Here is a 21719-nt window from a genome sequence, read left to right as displayed (position 1 = left end):
GATGGATTTAGCTGTGGCTAGTAAACTTTGGGTGTTGCGGATGGAAGTGGAAACGAGAGAAAAAGGAGATGGGGACGGATTGAATGACGAGAAAAGGTTTTCTTTTGCAAACTGGGTCGGCACCTCACTGCCCCAAATGAAATGGTCGCTATTCTTCCAAATGCAAAACCCCAAGAACCAATACGTGTCTGGCTTTCCCCGAGGTCTGGTCTAACTTCTTCTTATAGTCGCCCTGACACCTCCGGACCGCTCACGTCAGAGGGAGAGGTAATGCACCTGTTGGAATATCCCAAATATCCCCGCCCCGCTTCCTCCGACGGACTACGTTACTGACTGTAAAAGGGGGATTTCATTGCCTCCCTTGTCATGATGCTAAACGCGTGCATGTTTCAAGTAGGTTTGTTCTGGTGGGGCTTTCAACGTCCACTAGCCGCCAGGCCTACTATCCACCTCACGAAGGCTGCTGCAAAGGATCTCGAGGGATTTCCAGTCGAGTTGCATCAACCTCCGGGTAAACCCCGCTTTAGTATGTGTTCGTCCTCCGATTTTGAACCCTCGTTCATCACGCCGACGTCCTCTCCACGCGATTTTGAAAGACTTGGAGCCCGTTCAATTAAACGCCTTCGCAGCGAACCAAGGCCCAAACATTCCAACTCGACATTAATTTTCATACTGCCTCTCGTGTCCTCTCACCCGACCCGGCTCCGCGAAAAGGGATGACCTTCCGAACTCTTCGTGATTCTTCATACAACGTTGACGCCCCGAAATCGCGTGATGAGGAAAGTAGAAAATCTTCTGAGCCAAGGAAGTTGTGTGCTTTCCCAAGACAGCTTACGGACAACATACCCCAACGGCGAGTTCTAAGCCGAGGCCAAAGGTATTTAGGAATTTGTTAGTGAACATATAAGGTTATACAAATATTATTAATTTTATTTTTTTTATTTGTTTTGAGCATGAGTTGGTTGCAGCTAGTCGCTTCCATGTTGATTTGAGGTGCCTCTGCGCGGCTGCCAACTCGGTAGAATGTACGACTTTTGTCGTCAGACACGATCGTCAAGTGATTTATGGGGGTCCCTTTTCTTCCTTTTGGGCCGTGCGTCGACACTAACTGCTTACAAATAAGTGGGTCATTGGCCTCGTGCTAAACACAGCTGTTAGAAGCAAGCAAACAGTTCTAAATGTGATATTATCTTATCAGTACCGCAGTCCTGTCTGAGCTGCTGGTTGCAGCCCCATCTTCGCCGCAATTTTAACGTTCTGGAAATATATATTCATGCAAGGTCACTTACCCAAAATCGTAATATTACCAGTCCAGTCGGGATATCGACGACATGTACATTAATCCACGTCCAGGAACTCATGAGGTAGGAATGGGTAAAAGCCCCTAAACCATTAAGGATTCGTATTAAATTCGAAACCGATTTTCTATGTCACCCGTCTACTCGCCAGTAGAAACTATAACCATATTGAATCTAATTTTTCTAGCTAAAATCCCTACTTCCATACCCCACCCCGTGGATAGCACATAAATTACCGGATACTAGATTTCGGAATGTTTAAGCGTTTTTTTCTTTCAATAGAAGGTCTCTTCTTTTTCTAACTGTAAATTGATAGTTGACATGCATAGGTATTTGTTGGCCTCCACTGTACCTAGTCTAGATGTCTCTCCCTATCGACTATCCCAGAGTATCTAAGTAAGTATTTGCCGAGATCTACCCTGTTTTTATTTCCCGTAAGCAACTCTCGAAGGTTATTAGCTAGTCTTTCGTTACCCCTTTGAGTATGAGCGTGTAAAACACGGGAGTAACTTCAGCCGTGTTTCATTGCGAACTATCGATAATTTGTACAGCGCCGATCTCCTATGGAGGGTCACCGACCCCCTCCCCCTCCCTAGAACCTTTCTATATATTATTTGCCACGTTCACTTCGATTTTTTCACTAAATTATTATATCGTGTAAACCGTTAAAATCCTTCCCGTGCTCGCAAGGAAAAACACTGTCTCTTCAATTTCACAATAAATTTGGAACTTTGACTTAGCCGTTTTCGTCTGGTCATTTGATAATTATTATGGTTCTCTATTTTTTCCTCCTCTAATGGCACACGCGTTATTATTAAACATTACTGCAGTCGAGTTTCATCGTTTTATATTAGTCTAAACCAAGAGACTCCAACCCGTGAATTTAGTATCGTCTAATTATGAGTTGACCCTTTTTTTGGTTGAATCTAATTAAATTTTAAAACACTTCAATTATTTCAATTAATATTAAAACCACAACTTCACTATATTTAAAACTCTATCAGTTTAGTTTAAAGATAGCACATAAAACTGTCGCGACGTAAAGTTCTCGAAGACCGACTCCAACCAAGTTAAAACGAAAAAAGCCCTGATTTCCTCCAAACAACGTTATTTAATAATGTTTTTTCGAATAAATCGACTTAAAATTTGTGCGACTTTCGCCTTTATGAATTCGAGGTTTCACTTCCCGTTAAGTTTAGAATTGCATAATCCCGTTTCAGGGTTTTTGGTTACCAACCTGTCGAGGCGGGTGCAGGCGCGTACTCGGTGGTCTGACCTCCGAGCGCCCTCCCGTAAATGATATACGGCGATGTAGATTATTGCGTAAAATTATTTGATTATTTTTTCTCGTACACGTGTTGTGTCCGTAATATTGGTTGATTTCCGGCCTATAGACTAGGTGTAGCTTATTTCTATATCGTTGTCTTTGAAATCTTTCCGAGGAATTCGCTATTGATATCAATAATATAATCGATAAATTATCCTAACTAACGGAAGCTTTTCACCTATTATGTCCAGCGCTTGCGCAATACAGTATCCTTCCTTGTGTGCTGCCTTCTAGCACTTGATCGGTGTCTACACGATCCGTGGGTGATCCCAGGACACATATACCTTCCTCTCGGTGATGACATACGTAGGCATTCGTTCCAAAATTTGATTCGACACGTTTTTGTAATTTCGCCTACCTGTTTTGACTCTTTTCGTGATATCCGCCGCATCTCTTCTGGTAATCTTTCGTAACCCATCGCTGTCCACTACCCGAGTCGTTGAAACCTCTTCCATTATGAGCTAAACTACCTTTCGGGTTTCTTTTCGATTCCCGGTCCTTTCTTTTTCGGTGGTCTACGCCCAGTACATCCCTGTTTTTACAGTTTTTTGCGTCTAGTTTTAGCCCAACCCATATACTCTTTTCTCGCTTCATCTAGGAATTTCAATATATTATCCTCGTAACTTTGTTTACGCCCAAAAAATGTCGTAAAATTTTGATCGTTAATCAAAGACTTCGTGACCCATTAACTTTTATGTCTTTTCTTAATTACCCAACTTGCATCTCCCCCGTGTTAATATAATTAAGCAATTTCGGCCAAACGTCCTATAAGTTAAAATTTGTGTTCACTGTGGCCACTTGAAAGAGCACTCAGAAGTTCAGCGAACGTAAACAATTCTCTCTACGAGGATCAACTCGTAATATGTCTTCTGGACCAAAACATTCTAAAACACCCTCTTCTTTCACCAAACCGTCACCCCCTTTTTTCGTTATCGATGGTTGGGTATCGCTTCGTTTCTGCCTTAGAATGCAAATTTATCGTCGAATTCCAAGTGCCTTTGCACGCATCGTGAGACCGGATCCCAAGGTTAGCTCAACAGTAAATCAACCTAGAGTGTTTCGTGTCTTTAGACCGCCCTTAGTCTCCGTGATTGGCGAAAAATTATTTAATTGATTTTGGGAATGGTCTGATTCGTTGAAACCCAACGCGCCCCTTTTCAATTATTACGTGGTTAACACCTATTACCGACGTAGGTTTCTATAATAAAGCTTCTAGGATGTCCCAAAGATGTCCATAGTCTGTTCGTCTCTCCCTATTCTCTGAACGTATTTTAATTTATGAAAAAAAAAATTCTTTACGTTCTTATACCCCAAACAGGTCCATTACAAACACAAGCACATTTTCCGATTACTGTGGGAAGAGGTTTTCAAATATTGTCAAGTTATTCGTAACGCAGGAATATTTGTCTTCCTTTAAGGAGGGGCTTGGGTTAATTCGTACGAAAAAAGGCATTTTTTTGTGATTTTTTTTGTGACAACACAGTTAAATCTCTTTATCAAATCTAATAAGACAGTAAATTATGACATTTTAAGAATGTTGTATAAAATTTTCACGGAGAAATATTAAAAAACACGGCAATGGCAGCAATTATTCGGACGTGACTCAAAAAAAAGTAGAATGGCGGTGCCCCTCATAACTCGGTGCTGGGTCATCTGAAATCAAAAAATCAAAGTTCATTCGTTAGATAATAGTTTTTCCCAGGTAACATTGGGAGGGTTTTTCGAAATTTTAATTTTTCACTTTTTTTGAACACTTTGAAGGGAAAAACGCTATTTTTAGTGAAAAAAATCGGCTAATTTGTTATTATAAAATAATAATTATTAACAAATTTGAAAAAACTCTCCAGTGTTACCTCGTAAATTATGTACAAAAATAGTTTTCAAAATTTAAAAAGGATCGGTGCTGTAGTTTTGAAGTTATGACAGGCACCGACTTTGAAAACGTGAGTTGTGGGAAAAACGCTATAAAGTTTTGAACACTAAAAAATCTGGTATTAATCGTTCATAAGCAAATTTTATCGACTTACCTCACACTGAATCATCAATGCCAGGTCCATAAAAGATGTTGCTATCATCCATGATGTCTAAAGCACCTTTTTGCTCCTGTCTACGACGAATCCTGCCTTCTTTAGTTTGTCTCACAGCTTCCTGCTCTGCTCGGCTTATACGTATGAAGTCAGTTGATCGCGCCCAGTCATGAGCACTTGATCCACTACTGATTTCCATGTCTTGCATGAAGGTTATTAAAGCAAAAGAACCTTCATTGAAGACACTGGCTGCCACATAAGTTGCAATTACAATGGTGACAGAGGTTCCACTCAAAATACGAAAATAGGAGCGCACGTGTACGTCTGCTCGATAGAATATTCACAGCTACACTAAATTTTATACTCTACACTGACCAAATATACAGTACAGGTATAAGGACGTTTGTACTTAAGTCGAAATTTCTATTTATAGAACTGGGGGTAAGAGTAGGTATTATATAGAGAGTGACACATCTGCCAGGTAACAATAGCGCGCTCGGGTCGGGTAGGGATTAAAATCCAATAGGTATAAAAATACTCGTAACTTCGTCAATTTTGCTCCGATCAACTTGAAATTTGAACACAATATTTTTAACATATTAAACATTTATTTTTAAAAAATTTAAAAAATGCAAAAAAAAATTTTTTAAGCCCTAGCCCCCCCTTAAAAAATATAATAATATATTATTTTTATTATTTGCAACAAGGGAACGTCCATTGTACGTGCACGAATTCATGATTTTCAACATACCAGCATACAAAAGAATCACCAAACCTGGTAAGTACCGAAATCTTGCGTTATTTACTCTGTGTGTTGGTCGGAGCGTCCTGATCCGACCGAATTACTCTAGAACAGAGAGAGTATCTAACTCATTTCTGTGCTCCATTACGTTGACGCTACCTAGAACGTCATCGTAAAGTAATTATTCTAAAATAGAATTATATAACTTGTAGATTCTGGAAATTCATAAAATATAAAGGTCGCAGCGAAAACATCGAATTTTATCCCTTTTAATGTTTAAAATGTAAGATTTACGAGAGCTATAACATCTCGATATTGCTTGGGTTTTGTTTCCAGCCGATTTCCGGTGCTCGGTGTGAGTGTAATGTAGCTAAAGAGCAAACACCTATTTAATGTTTACGTACATCAAAAACCTTTTAAAAGCATGTTAAAACACGAAAAGTCACCATAAAGACTAATGTTTGATATAACTCGGTCAGAGACATATTGACAATGGCTCAATTGTTGGCGGCATGCTTTTAACCGCAGTAATCCCTCCCCTCTGAGCTTTCCCGCGGAGCTTTAGTCGGAACAAATGGTAAGTGATTTGCCGGTACGTGTTACGGCTCCTGTTCCGTTACAATTGTGAGCTTTTCACCACCTCAATTAAACCCGCCCCCTGCCGCCATCCGCCGCCCCACGATCACCTGCCCCCCTCGGAGACCTGGGCTTTTTTCAGAAACGGAAACGAAAGGGATTAATTGATACAGTTTATTATACGATACCTCCGACTGCGCTTAATTGCTTCCCAAGAATTTTATCAAAGATTTGTTGATTTGCGGAATTAACTCGACGGTGGCCTTACTTTTACTTAATTACTTTAATTAGTCGGATAGCGTACGTTTTCGTATGATTTACTATGTAGCTTGTTCTAGGAAGGTACCTAGACAATTAAATTTTTAATGATTTCTCTGTATTTCGCAACGTGTGCGCCTGCCAGCGGCGTCCTGTGGTATTTTTGTTGTTAATAATTCTTACCTATTTCGTTTGAATTCCGGGAAGCACGACCTTATTTCTTGCTATTTTGGTTTGGGTGTAACCTTATGCTATACCTTTAAACAAATTTAACGTATTAGCAAGAGTGTATAGGAAATAATCATGTATTTGGATTAATTATACATATTGTATACTACGATTTGCAGGAATCAAAACACTCCTTGTTTAGCTAATATGATGGTACAAACACTGTAATGCTGTCCGATATGTTGGCGATAGAAGTAAGAAGTGCAACATGACAAAAATAATCACGTTAATAGGTTTGGCCGTAAAAAAAAGTACAGCTGGACACAGATTTCTAGGTCTTAACTATCGGTATGTTCAATTATGCTTCAAAATTGAATATTCATTAACTTACTAATTATCTAACTATCACGCCATTTCCCTAAACGAGTAGGTAGAGTGGATACTCCTTGCTTCATACATATGCATTCATACCCTTCGGTTAGTCTGACTTTTAACATGGCCCAACTCGCGTATTTTGGTCACTTAATCGTGCCATGTCTTCCTCGGGCGTTCCCGACTACTTCTACCATTTAAATTTGGTTCATATATTCTCATTAAACTCTTTTCTTTGTTCATTTTCTCTACTTGCCCAAACCATATATGCGTCCCTTTCTTAATCTTAATTATTGTGCTGACATTCCAGCCTTGTATTATTTCTGATAATATTTGTGTGGCTTGCTTATAAAAATATAATTTTTGCATTATTTCATGAAGCTTTTTTAAAATTGCTCTATTTTAAGAAGTTTTCATTTTAAGAAAAGGGTTTTTCTAAACCTGAAAAATGCAATTTAAATTCTGAAAATTTATTTAGGACGGGTTGTTTCGGAGAATTTGAACAATTCATCAAATTTCAACGTTCATTTTTAAGTACTGTGAAAGATTTTTTCAAGTTCTGTTTTTATTTTAGTTTTGTCAAGCAACTAGCCTACAATTATATAGTAACAGAACTTGAATAGGACTTTTACAGAACCCGAAAATGAACGTTGAAATTTGATGAATTGTTCAAATTCTTTGAAACAACCCGTCCTTAGTCATTTAATATCAACGGTACATATAAATATACTATAAACAGTTATTGCGCGTCAAAGTAAATGCAAGCTACTTAAAATTATAAAATTAATTTAAACAATTAAATGTGGCATTACTTCGTATAATGACATAATAAAGTATAAAATTAATACAATCGCTTTAAGGTTATAACATAAAAGAGAAATACATTAAAAATAAGGGTAGACTTAGATTAAATTAATATTTATTTAAAAATTATGATAAATCTACCTCCTCGTACCTTCCGTGCAGATAGATCCGCCGCCTCTGCTGTTTTATTACCAACTTCATGTAAACTAAACAGGATTTTGGAACAAGTAGCTCTCGTAGGTATTTTCAATTCAATGAGTTAAGTAAATCAGGGCTGTCTATACTACCATTTACAATTATAAACATAAATACTAAGCCGAATATAATAAACCCGATTTCGATACGAAATCACAAGAATATATAGATCTAAAACTCACACTCACCCTTTTAGAAAAAAGCCACGCATTTATTTAAATATATATTATTTTAATAAATCCATACATTGCATATTCTGTCAAATTAAACGGGAAAATTAGTGGCAAAGGTTAAAGTTATTTTAGATATATTTATTTTTACCTGCGAAAGTTTGTTTGTCTTCTTGTTTTCTATTCTCGGCTCGTTAATAAAATAATTAATTAGATCGTTTATAGACCGAAACGGAAACCATATTAGTGAGTCGATAATTTGATAAAAGGTACTCGTACAATGTCGTGTTTTTACTCTGTAAACTGTTGAGCATGCCTAAGTTACTACATCAAGATAAATACACCGTTTGAAATAAAATGTCAACATGATTTAAGGACGCTCTGAATTGCTATGTGTTGTTTTTTCAATGCTTTCGGCAGAGTGTAGATATTTATTATTTAGAAGGTAAATAGTATTTGTGGATCAATTCTCCCCATAAACCTTTCTCGCCGTGTATCCGAGTGCCGTGTATTCGAGTGTAATACGGCGATGAATCAGGGAGGAAATATTAAGATTGATGCTAAATCACAGGTATTATAATGTACTATCATCTGTGAGTACGCCTTACTTTTGTTTAATGTGCGTGATTTTCCTGGTAGTTTTCCAGGCTTTTCTTTCCTCCCCACGGGCTGTTGAAATCAGGTTTGGGTAATGGAAAGATTAGTTGTTTCAAATACAGCGGCAGTTAAAAAGAAATACTAAACGTATTAAACCTACAACTGTAGTTGCCTGGGTTTGCAATTACAGAGAATGATAAAGCTTACAAACGGATTCGTCTCTTATTTAAAACACAAACTACCATATGCTGTACTACCCTTCTAGGCTCGAAAATTAAACGATAGTTTTTTAGTACGTTTAAAATATATGGAATAAAAACACGGCGTATTATTTTTTTATGGTTGTTTAAGCAGTGGACTTTTTATAACATAATCAATTATTCTTTGGCAATGAGTTTTATAAAGGTATAAGGGTACTTACGGAGGTGGAGGAACATTCACCTGTTGGGATGCACTTGGATTGCACTGTAGTTTTAGTATTAGCAAAACTTTATTATTGCTATTGATGCGTTAAGATGATTGTAATTGCTATGCGATGCGTTTTTGGGTAATAATGTTCACCTCGCGTCACTGCTGTTGGTTTTTGACTGACTCCCGGACAAAGAGGAGAGGTATGAAGGAGAGGAAAACGGGGTTCAGGAACAAAATTCATTGCCATAAACAATTCTCAATGACACGACAATGAGCCATTATTTGGCGCAAAAAATGGTAGTAATAATATTTCAAAGCTCCATAGCTCATAAAGGTTATAAATTTACAATCTGAACATTATAGATGAACGGTCTTGCTAAAAAATGTCGTAAAAAATTTATTCAATTGATAAACAAACATGTATATGAAAACCTTACTAATTGAAGCGCAAAATAAAAACCGACACAAAATAAGTCTTGGAAAGATACATAAGATATTATAAATACATTGCTTATCCAGTCAAAGGGGGTTGTTTATATGTTGTGTAAACCTGAAATAATAAAAATTTGAAATCCATTTTCAGATTGTTTCTAAGGTATTTCAAATATTCTATATATTTCTTCAATTTAATGATGTTGTAAAAACAAATACTATTTTAGAATGAAGATAATTTAACTTTTTTTTATTTGAAATATACTTTAATGTTAGTAAATTGTGTAAATAATCTGGATCGCTGCCCACGATAAAACCATTTGATTCACCTTAATTATAATAAAAAAAACTGACTGCATTTGGGAATTTTTTATTTCAACTTTTTAATTACGTAATGTGAAAATTCGCTTTCGTTGTATGAGATGACAGCCATTTCAAATAATTTCTGTCAATTACTTTTAATAATTTAACTTGTGGCCGACTTCATGCGGATAAGGAAAACAATGGAACGTTATTTTGTTTACAATATTAGCGACATGGAACAAATATTTTTTACTCTACCAGCCAGTGTAAGGAACACAATTGAAACTAAAAATGTGAAATAATTAATAATATAATGAAAACAAACTTTTAATCAGAATTGCTTGAGAGTCGCACTGGTATCCTGATTTTACGTCTGTGACCGGCACTCACTATTTCAGTTTTTCTACATCTACATATATAAAAGGTTGCAAAACTACAAATATTTTCATATTTTTTTCCCGCCGAATTACGTTGTGACTCTTCAGCATTCTTATAAAACCTCCTCATTTCTAATAACTTTAAAAAACAGAAGAAAAACAATTACAAGTCATTATAATATTTTTCGCACGTCCTGCCAAGTGCCGCCGATAAGTTAATTATTTTGGACGTTTGTAAACGGAAAAACGAACAGCCAGAGATAAATGATTAACGTAAACTAAAAAAAGTAATGTAAATTAATATTCCGACAAAATAGTGCCTATTTAAAAAGCATATATTATTTATTATTATTGTGATAGTAATAATTATTTTATATAACCTAAACTAACCTAACCTATAATTACCTAACCTAACCAAACCTATAAAAACCTAACCTTACCTTACCCAACCTAACCCAACCTAACCCAACCCAACTTAACCTAACCTAACTTAACCTAACCTAACCCAAATAGTAAAAATTCTAATCACTAATATGGTTTCAGGAATATCAACATAAGAAAATTTAAAACAGAAGTTATCTCACACAACGAAAGCGAATTTTCATTTTACGTAATTAAAAATTAAGATGCTAAAATTAAAAATTTCCCAAATGCAGTCAGCTTCCTTTTATAGTAATTAAGGTAAATCAAAAAAAATATTTCTAACTATCCGTGGCCAGCAGCAATCCTGGATAATTACCGACAATTGCAATATTTTAATTTGAAACACGAAAAAAATTGAAAAAAAGCTTAACACGAATATTTTTAATCAATTTCTGAGAAAAAAAATCACACAAAACATTCCTTAATTTAAAGATTTCGCAAGATAACTGTCATTTAACTTTTTATCGCTTTAATAGAATTTAAAATGATTTAAAATTACATAAATAATTCCCAGATAATAACAAAAAAAAATAGACATTTAGATTCCATTCTGTTATCGACATAAACGTTATTTTTTTTTAAACTTTGTATTTACCCACACATGCACAAGGCATTTCTGTTATTAAGGCGAAGCACTACGTAGTAATTTAAAATTATGTGTTTTTGGTTTGAAAATTTGGTCGCCTAGAAATGTTTCAGATGCTTTAATTAAATACTGCGAGTAGAATGCAACCTGGCCTTTAAAATAATCGAGTATTATTTAGATAAGTCTTTTTATAAGCCCAGAAAAAAATAATGGATAGGCCTATGAAAACTGCTTTAAAGTTCAATATCTCCTACTTATTAAAGCATTTTCGATTATGGTTTTATTGTATAATGTGGCAAATTAAATTATTTATAAAATGATCAAAAAACATTTATATATTTGTGCCTGAACATCCACAAAATAAAATAAAAGGCACTTTTTGGCCATGTCCATTCAAACAGGTGGATGGTGTGAAGCGGGAATTTAAGCCTTATCGCCATCTACGTAAGGTGTGTTATTGATAGCGGCTCGATTCAAAATATTACACGACGTAGTGCATCGCTTTAAACAATTATATCACTTTCATAGAAAATTTCATAATTACTTTCATGGAATTTTGTGTAAATTCACGGGGCAAAAGTCAATTAAAACATAATAAGTAGGAAATAATCACACTTTTTCCGATAAAATGTAACTATATTATTCACAATACGATATTATTAATGGATTAAAAATAATACAAATAATTTTTAATACATTTAATTATACTAATATTACAGTGAATTGATTATTAGAATATAAATTATTATTTTTTTTTTTTTAAAGACAAGTTTCCCGGGTTACGAATAACCTGACAATATTTGAAAATCTCCAACTACCACCACAGTATGCAGCAAAATGTTGCTTGTGTAGTGATGGAGGACTTAGCCAGCCGAGGAATTGAACACACTACGCCTGGGTGGGACCCAAACGCGATGTCAACTCGGCCACCGACCGGTCAAATTTAAACCATGATATCAATCACATCGTTAAGTCATTAGCCGGGAAACTTGCATGGCGCATATGAGTAAATCAGTCACATTTTTATTAGTAATAATTATAAACAAATGTCGTACAATCTTTGTACAGTGAATAACAAATACACCTTTTAACGGTTGTGAAGTGACTTTTAATTAATAAGATCTCAAGTATTTAAACATTGTTAAAGTTTTGATATATTTTAATTTAATCAAATATATTTTTGATCATGTTGCACCTCAAAGTTACCATAAATATCTTTCCGACAAAAATGTGTCGCTGAAAATTGCGAAGTGGGAGTAGCACAATTGGCGCTTGGCAAAGCGTCGCTTTGTGTAGTTTCACACCGCGTCGCAATCGCGTTCGCATCGACTTTGCTTAAGACGCAGAATATTTTGGCGTCTTAACTTCAGAAGGCACCTTGTACCTAACTAATGGCTTAATATTTCAAACTTTTTCCCAGCAACAAAGCGTATGAGTAAAGTAGATACATTAAATAGGGAAGTATTTCACGAAAGCGGGCAATGACTGCGCCACGGAAGTTTAACCTAAAGTTATTTTAAGCGTTCTGTCTGGAACAGCAATGCGAAATTAAATAATAAAAAATAACGAAAGTTTTGTAAAAAAAGCTATTCTCTGGTCGTCGTAAAGGAGTGTATCTATTTCGTTTAACACAATATATGAAACAATTATTGCAAGCTACCATAGAATATTTATGCGGAGTCTTACCCGTTCCGGAACTCGACTGAAACAAAGTATTGTTCCTGCTGCGTCATCTGCTTTTCTATTTCTCTGTACGAGTTGTTCAAAAAAATAATACACAAAAATAGAGCACGCTGCTATAGTTCAAATGGCAACAATAAGATGACGGAAAAATAGTTACTTTCAGAATTCAAAATCGTTAAAATTAATATATTTATCCACGGCAATAACAAACGGTTTACAGTAATTAATGGTAGGCACTTCCTGAAATAAAATATAATTTTAGAATTTGTTGTTGTTTTTACATTTAGCTAGAAAATGTTATTTCATAATATGTTAATTTGAAATAATATATAGTATCACCCTCGTTTAAGACTACCATCTACCATCCTCTCCCCTTCTCCTTCCCCTCCCGTACTACCTTCAGCCTCACAACACAACCAAAATTGGGGATGCCGTAGTATAACTGGCTCCAGACAGTTGAGAGCAGTTGGGACTCTTGTGCGGTATTTACATAAAAAATAATTGAAAAATTGAATTTCGCCATTCATCTGGTCCTCTGTCAATATATCAGTTTTGTGAGTAAAACATAACCTCATCTTTGAATCTACTATGTATTGTTCTAAAATCGGTATATTTATGAAACAAATTTCTTAAGTGATTTTATTTTTTTTTCTTATTAATTTTAAAGAATTTGATTACAGATTGTGCAACACAGTCTGTTATTGTAACAGTACATTTTCTTAATATCTACGTGAATCGGGTGAGAAAGGAGGATGAGAAAGGGTGGGGAGTAAATCTCCGTATTCCGAGCCTTTTTACGTGGAAATAAGCAGTGATCTCGGTTAAGAGCAAAAAATATCCTTTCAAACATGAGGTGATTTACTATTCACTGGTTAGCAGCAAACACATCCGTGAAAGCTTTTTCTGCCGGAATATTAATACAAACAGAATTCTAATCGGCAATGTGGGTTACCAATATTCAGCTGCCAGTACATTATCTGCTATCTGCTAGACGCAAAAAGTATTGTTTGACAACTCCCCTCTAGAAATAATAGTAAATTTGAATTATTAGTTCTGTGCTATTCTATGATTGTAATTAATAATTCACGATAATGATTTTAAAATGATGCTAACAATATATCTATGCTTACTTATATCGATATCCCTTCTTGACATCTCTCCAGAAACATTTTGAAACATGAATAATCTGATGTTATTGACTAAAAACTGAACAGTTTAGGATTTTCGTAAACGGAAGTGGCGCCCTCCGTTATTTTCAAAAAGAAGTATTGACGTTTTCAAACCACGGCAGCGGGTTTTTATCTCCTAGTTATTCTACGATGCTTCTCTATTCTACGATTGTATCAACAATGAATGATTATTGTTTTATATTAATGGGCTTAACTAACTATATCTCCTTGTTTAGTTAATAATTAAATGAACTAAGAGTTTAAGCCATTAGCAAACAGTGGTGTGGACAAATTTTGATTAGTTAAAATGATGCTTATTTTGCTATGATTCTAAAAAAACATTTTTTTAAGGTTTACGTCCGTTAGAGCCGTTTTTATAATGAACTTGAACGCCATCTGTCACGATAATAAAAACTAAAATTTTTGAAAAAATTTATTTGACTTTCATTAAATTTATAAAAACAATTTGAAATTAAACAACTTGTCTAATTAATATAAAAATTATAATTTAGATGATTGTATTGTAACGCTGGGGGTTTTATCCTTGCTTTTGTTGGGCACTGTCTTCTTGTCTGTTTTTGAGTTAGTTGCAAAATTTAAAAATATATATTATTTAGTAAATTGCGTTGTCGTAGATTAAACTTTAATAACAATAAAGTAAGAGATTGGTATAGTAAATTATTGACTTCCTGGAAAAAAATATACCATATTATTATGTATAACATCAACAATAAAAAGTATACAACAATATTTATTTACAGTTAATTAATTAATTAATTTTGTTTCTGAATAAATAAGAAAATACACAGATTTATAAAATGAAATTTAAAAAATTTGCCATTCTCAGACTACAAAAATATTACCATTTGTTATTTCGGCTACTGGCATTATACCTAGCTCTCTCATTCAACATTTAGGCGTATTAGATATATCAAAGAATAAATACATAAAAATGCAAAAATTAGTCATTTTAAATAATTTAAGGATTACGAACAAATTTTTAAATATTTATTTTGAGGGATCATTATGATTTATAGGTCCAATTAGAAGTTCTACCGAGCCGAACCCTCTGATATGAAAATATCTGGAGTCGGTGAATTATTTTCCCATTTGATCTCTGGTGATTTGACGTATTTTTTTTTATATTATTTTGTTTTTATCATGTTTATATAATGTACTTGCATAATGTGAATTGACAAGATGATCATTTGTGGAATAGTGTGTGGAAGGGTTTAGTTTTTCCTGCGGGGAAGATTTAACCCGGACATAAAGTCCGAAAATATTAAAAAAAGTTTATCTTTGCTAAAAACCATTGCGCTAAAGTCACGCAAATGTGGAGACAGATCTATTTTTTCTCTCATGATAAATGAACAGGCATTATTAATGAAACATCTATTTAAGGATGTTGATTAATAATACATCATGATGATACAAAGAATTATCGTTGTAATGCAAAAATATTCGGATTTCCATGACGTGTTCATGGAAGTGTCCGACAACAAGATAATGTATTCGTATTTTATTAAAACACCTGTTTTTTTATCCATTATAGTCGTTTTTCTCCGTGTTAACAATATCGTCAAGTACAAAGGCCCATTCTTTGCGTGCATAAAGAAAAGAGCTATGTTTTATTTATTAGAACCTCTTTGATCATCGTAATATTCTTATGGAACGTTGGAATAATCTTTTATCTTTGAAAAAAGGAAATCGGTTCTATTCTTTCGGCAATTTCTGTTTCTTTGCTAAAAATTCACCTAGGTACAAATCACTGAAGGAATAACCGATAAAAGTGTGTTATATGAGTGTCTGTGTGTTCAAACATTGCGCAATAGGGTAGTGTGACTGGTTTTTTTTTTATTTCCGTAAAAAAAACTATGGAAAATGTATTTGTATTTAATTTTTATCGTGATAAATTTTTATGGTTCATTTTAACGATTTAAAATGAACCATTTTAGATTTGCCGCCAAAACGACATGTTAGTTTTTATTCGTGAATTCAGCGGCGTTGACGTCACGCCAGGCGACTCAATGTACCGCCCATACAAGCTAGAAGGTGTATAAATCACTTTGAAATTCTTGAACGATGACAACATAGGGGTATTACGAAGTAGTGTGAAATATGCATTTTTAATTGGGGGTAATAAATAAATGTTGACTAATACAAGAACGTTTGATAAATTAGGTACTGAATTGACCACTTGCTTATATTCATATATTTTTATGGTCGTATATGAGTTTAAATTGTTTTGTTTAAGCCTTTGGAAGGCATGGTGTTTTCTAAAACTTTAATATTTCAGTTTTATTAAACAATTATATTTTTTTATGTAATTTGGTTTAAATTGTTTTTATTTCTAACTTCACCAGAATTTCTGAGCCCATATCAAAATAGCAATATATATTTTTTTTAAATAAAACAATTTATTTTTATTCAAATCACTTTCGGTAACTCTACGCACAAACTTGCGTCAGTCTTATTTTGTTATTTTACAGGGATAATACACGAGATTTCAAGACAGGAAGTTTGGCCCATGGAGGAGTTTGCCCAGTTTGACGAAGAAATATAGGCTGAATGAAAGATAAATTATTATTTTAAGTAAAGTTGAAGTTGAGAATACACCCCGAAGGAAGGTTATAAATACTCGATTGAAGAGTTTTCACCGTCTAGTTTGTATGAAACAAAACACTGTGCGACATTTGTGACAGCCAGATATTACCAAACATTTTCATAATTAGGTTGTAGCCAGTTGGTGCCGTTTCAAAATTTGAAGCTTTATATATTCTTTAAATCAATAATTATGATTGAAATTTTTTAAATTACACATTGAAAGTATAATAATAAGAATCAAAAAATAAACATTAAATCTTTAACTTTTTGTGAAAATACCCCATTCTTTTTGTTTCGAAAGCATTCTATTTGTATTTAAAAGTTTACCAAAGTAACATATATATTTGAAAAATTATAATATTTCTTAATTAATCTTTAATCTGACAGACTTTGTAACTAATATAATATTATATTGGCTAGACACAGGGGGTTAAGAGAATTTTGATATTTGAAAACATCAAATCATCAATTTCACAAAAAAAAAGAAAAAATATTTAACTTAACGACCACACGGAGATTCCCACTACACACTTGTCGGAGTTGGTGTAGGTATCTCTTCAGTGGTACAAATGCATCACTTTTACCAGCCCGTTGCAATGTTTAAATCCGCACAAGAAGATGAGGAGAACAATATTTATTTGATTTTCTCTCATCCCGCTCAGACGTCGACCTCCGAGGCTTGCAAAATATTTTTGTTACCACTGTTCATTGCGGTAAGAACTACATAATTTGTGTCCGTTCTTCTAATATATCCCTCTTTTAATTTTAATTATAATCAACAATGTACCATGATTTTCTATCGGTGAATCTAATTATCTTAATTTGGTTTATCATCTTTAATTATTTCATGGTGATCTACTCCTGTTTTAATTATAATAACGACAAAGATAGCCAAATAATATTTACATCACAAATTGGAGCGGGCTGTACGAACATATAATAAACAAATACCTATTTGGGACTTAAAAATAAGATAATTCAACTTTAAACGGCTCGAGTGATTTTTGGAATATTGTGCCATGTTTACAAAAAACGTTTTGAACGATCGCTTGCCATAAAATGCAAAATTTATAGATTCCAAAAATATGGGATAAGTGGTGAAATCTAGGTGAATTCATTCATTGGCTTTAAATCGCAGTAAGTAGTTTTATGTTTCGAATTAATATTTTGATGATTGGTATTCATTAAGTACCTAATACGGTGATTTTGACACCAATCGTTCGAGTGGATAAAGGACAAGAATATCAAAATATGACTATGATTAAAAATCGTTATTTTTTGAGATATGGCACTTTTATGAGATTCGTGAAAATCGACACCTAAGATCAATTTTTCTAGTGCCTTGATTTTTATTACTTAACTCTGAATGGTTCCGCTATTAATCACAATCCAAGATAAAACTAACAGTGTTTTTAGGTGATTTTAGAAAAAAATTACATTTTGGCCCAGTTCACTAATATTTTTTGTTTACTAGCTAACTTCAACTCTACTGTGAAAAATGTGTAAAATTAGTTTTTTAAATATCTTGCGAGGTTAGGAGGGTCCAAATTAGGGATACACACTCGACCGAGTCGAGCCACGCCGAGCCAGGCCAGTTTGATCGAGAGGGCAACTCGAAATCGCAAACTAAAATCGAATGCTGTCCTTGTTCTATCGGTATTACAATGGAAGATGCTCTGAGGAACTAGCGTCATTGATCCCTTCGGCACCGGTGCATAGTCGGGATACACGCCAAACGCGCGCCCAACATTTGTACACAGCTGACATTTGTCACATGAGAACGGGTCGCTTCTACGATTCGTTCTTAAGTTCAACAGCTCGGCTGTGGAACGAACTGCCGGCCTCTGTGTTTCCTCCCTCCTACAACATGGGACTCTTCAAGACCCATGTTCACTCCTTCCTCTCCACAATAAGACCCTCCACACAGCATCCCCAAAGATGACATAGGCCCTGAGGGAAATTATTTTCTTCAGGGCCTCCTGTGTGGAGTTAATATAAAAAATAAAATAAAAGAATAGGGTACATAAAATTTTCTTTTATTACCATATTTGTAAATGGTTTATTTTAAATTAGAAGTAAAAAATTATATTTTTTACAAAAATATAAATAAAGTTTATTTAAAATTATCTAGTAATAAATAATGCAAGAAGGTAGAAAAAATATGTGTATATTGTTGTATCATGGTTGAAGAGGTTATACAATGAAGGAATCTTTCCTCCGTGGGTCACATTGTCCGATTCGAGGTCTGAATTCAACTAAAAAACTAAACGGATTTTGGATCAGGGATCGCACACAGATGGCGGTGATTCGCCACACACAACCGAGGCAATTTATGGGTCTGTGGCTCGGCTAGGCATATTTTGGATTGATCAAAAATCAACCGATCCACGCAGTTCCATCTGAGTTTCCACACGCTTGCTTTGTTTTGACTCAGCGTTTCTCGTTGGCTCCGTCGTGTGTATTTGCTTTAATAAAGCGATAAAGGCACTCTTTACAATGGAATACAATGCAGTACAAGTACATTTTAATACAATATTAAGTAGAAACAGGAGCAACTATTAGAGCGAAAAGAAACTGCTTGTCTGAGACGAGTATTGCGTCTCTGTTCATGTTTCGTGAAATTCGTTATTATATTTATCGTTTGCATCATAGTGAAAAACTTTGCAGTGAAAACCATCTATAAGGGGCTTTTTTTTGTTGTTTGTTTTTGGGGTGTTATGCCGTGTTGCGCTAACTCCTTCTTTAGCCGACGTTTCGGACAGCGTTGCAGTGTCCATCATCAGGGCAGATCCGGTAGATCCGAAGATGTATGCACACATCTTCGGATCTACCGGATCTGCCCTGATGATGGACACTGCAACGCTGTCCGAAACGTCGGCTAAAGGAGGAGTTAGCGCAACACGGCATAACACCCCAAAAACAAACAACAAAAATGCTTTTGGCCGTGAGAATCTAAAAACTATAAGGGGCTTACTTGCAAAGCAATTTTAAGACCCAAGGGCATGTTTCTTAATATTTTAAGATTCCTTTTGAAGTTTCAGAGAATCTTCTAGCAGACGGTAGGTGTATCATATTATACCAATACGAAATAATTGTAAATTGAATACATTAATAAATTTATATAAAATATTAATTAATACGTACGTATAAAATGTGGGTAGCTGAATATTACATGTTGTACACATAATTTTGCAAAGAACTTTATTTTGTCTCCCTCTTAGATAATTGCCAAGTTATGATGATTACGAAAACTTAATTTTATGATAGTACGAGTATATTGAAAATACTTAAAACTTTTTTCCACAAGGAAAGTTTCTAAAAAACTTAGTTAAAATGTTCTAAATTAAATGCCAAACGGAATCAATTACATTTAAAAAGTGTGTGGTTGTATTACTGAATGCTGAATGTATCATTACAATATCAACATCAATATATTTGGGCAAGGTTCACAAAAGTTAACTAACTAACCATCACGCCGTTTCTAGTTGCAGGGGTAGGCAGAGAGGACGGAAACAACTCGGTCACACCATACACTCCTTGCCTCATTCACATTCATACATCTTCTAATACATACTCTTATATTATTCTGGCTCTTGACATGGCCCGGTTCAAGTATCTGATTCAGTTGGTCGTGCCATGTCTTCCTCGGGCGTCCCCGACTTCTGCTACCATTCACTTTTGCATCGTATATTCTCCTTACACTCCAAACCATCTAAGTGTCCCTTTCTTAGTCTTACTCATAACGCTTACATCAGCCTTGCACTCTTTGCCGATCTCCACATTTATCCCACGATCATACATGTTTTTTCCACACATACGCCTCAGGGATCTCATTTCTAAATCATTCAGTGTACTTTCATCCTTTCTTTATCAAGTCCATGCCTCATTTCCGTACATGAGGGTAGGTACCAGCACTCCATTATTGACTGCTAGCTTCGCTTCTTTGGACAATTTTTTGTTAGCGCCAACTGCGTTCAGTTCTCCATTAATGAAGTTACTTGCATTTGCCCTTCTTCCAATATATCTGTCAGCCTTCCAATCTCTCGTAAACATACTCACTAGATACACAAACTCATCCACCTGCTCCAAGTATTGCACATTCACAACTATATTGCACACTGTTTTCGTACTATCTCTTTCATGCACCGTGACTTTAGACTTACTTACATTCAATATTAACTCATTCTTTATACACACTTCGTTCATCCTAGACACGAGAGACTTCAGATCTTCCATTCTGTTAGCAATCAGCTCCGCATCATCAGCATACAACAGGCAACATACTATCAGATTAAAAATATATTTTTGTCTCCTTTTATGCTTCGAAATCATAACTTTAACTTCACAAACGTTATGAAAAAAATATCTTTAATATTGGATCAAACGAATTCTCAATGCGTAAAAATGCAATGAAGTGAAATTGACTCGTTTCATATTTGTTGTTAAATATTGCACTCAATTCTTTTTCATTTCCAGTTTAATGCCTTTTGATAATATTAAAATACAAGGACTCTTCGGTCACAAGCTGTTTATTGCAGAGTAAGAAAATTTAAAGAAAAATAATGGTAATAAAAAACAAAAAAACACTGATTAGCATGGTAACATAGGAATCTACTAAATTGACAAAAAAATAAATTGGTTGCTGTGGTAAAATTAAATTGACATCTGTTGACAATATTATATAAACCTGTAAAATTAATGTGACATTTATTGACAATATTATATAAACCTGTAAAATTAAAGTGACATTTGTTGACAATATTATATAAACCTGTAAAATTAAAGTGACATTTATTGACAATATTATATAAACCTGTAAAATTAAAGTGACATCTGTTGACTATGTTATACTAACCTGTAAAATTAAACTGACATCTGTTGACATTATTATATAAGCCTGTAAAATTAAACCTAAGTATTTTCATCTTTTATTGGCAAAAGGAGCTGAATTTCGTTGAAATCAGTGATCCTCCCTGAGCAGAGAATGATTGTCACTACAGAACCTTAGTAACGTACTTGACTCCGCTCAGTACCGAATCCCAAATTGTACGCTCACTTAATTCAAAAGCTTCTTCAAAGAAGGGAACAGCAGAATGGCCCGACAAAGTTATCGAAACATATTTTCGTGGCAGAGAAACTACTTGACAATTCCCGTCCGTGTGCGAACTCTGTCGTTCTGAGTTCTGACGACATAGCT

Source organism: Hesperophylax consimilis, chromosome 5 (assembly GCF_061612785.1).
Source record: "Hesperophylax consimilis isolate HC1 chromosome 5, BYU_Hcon_1.0, whole genome shotgun sequence".
Taxonomy (NCBI): Eukaryota; Metazoa; Arthropoda; class Insecta; order Trichoptera; family Limnephilidae; genus Hesperophylax; species Hesperophylax consimilis.
Note: the sequence above shows the minus strand (reverse complement) of the source record.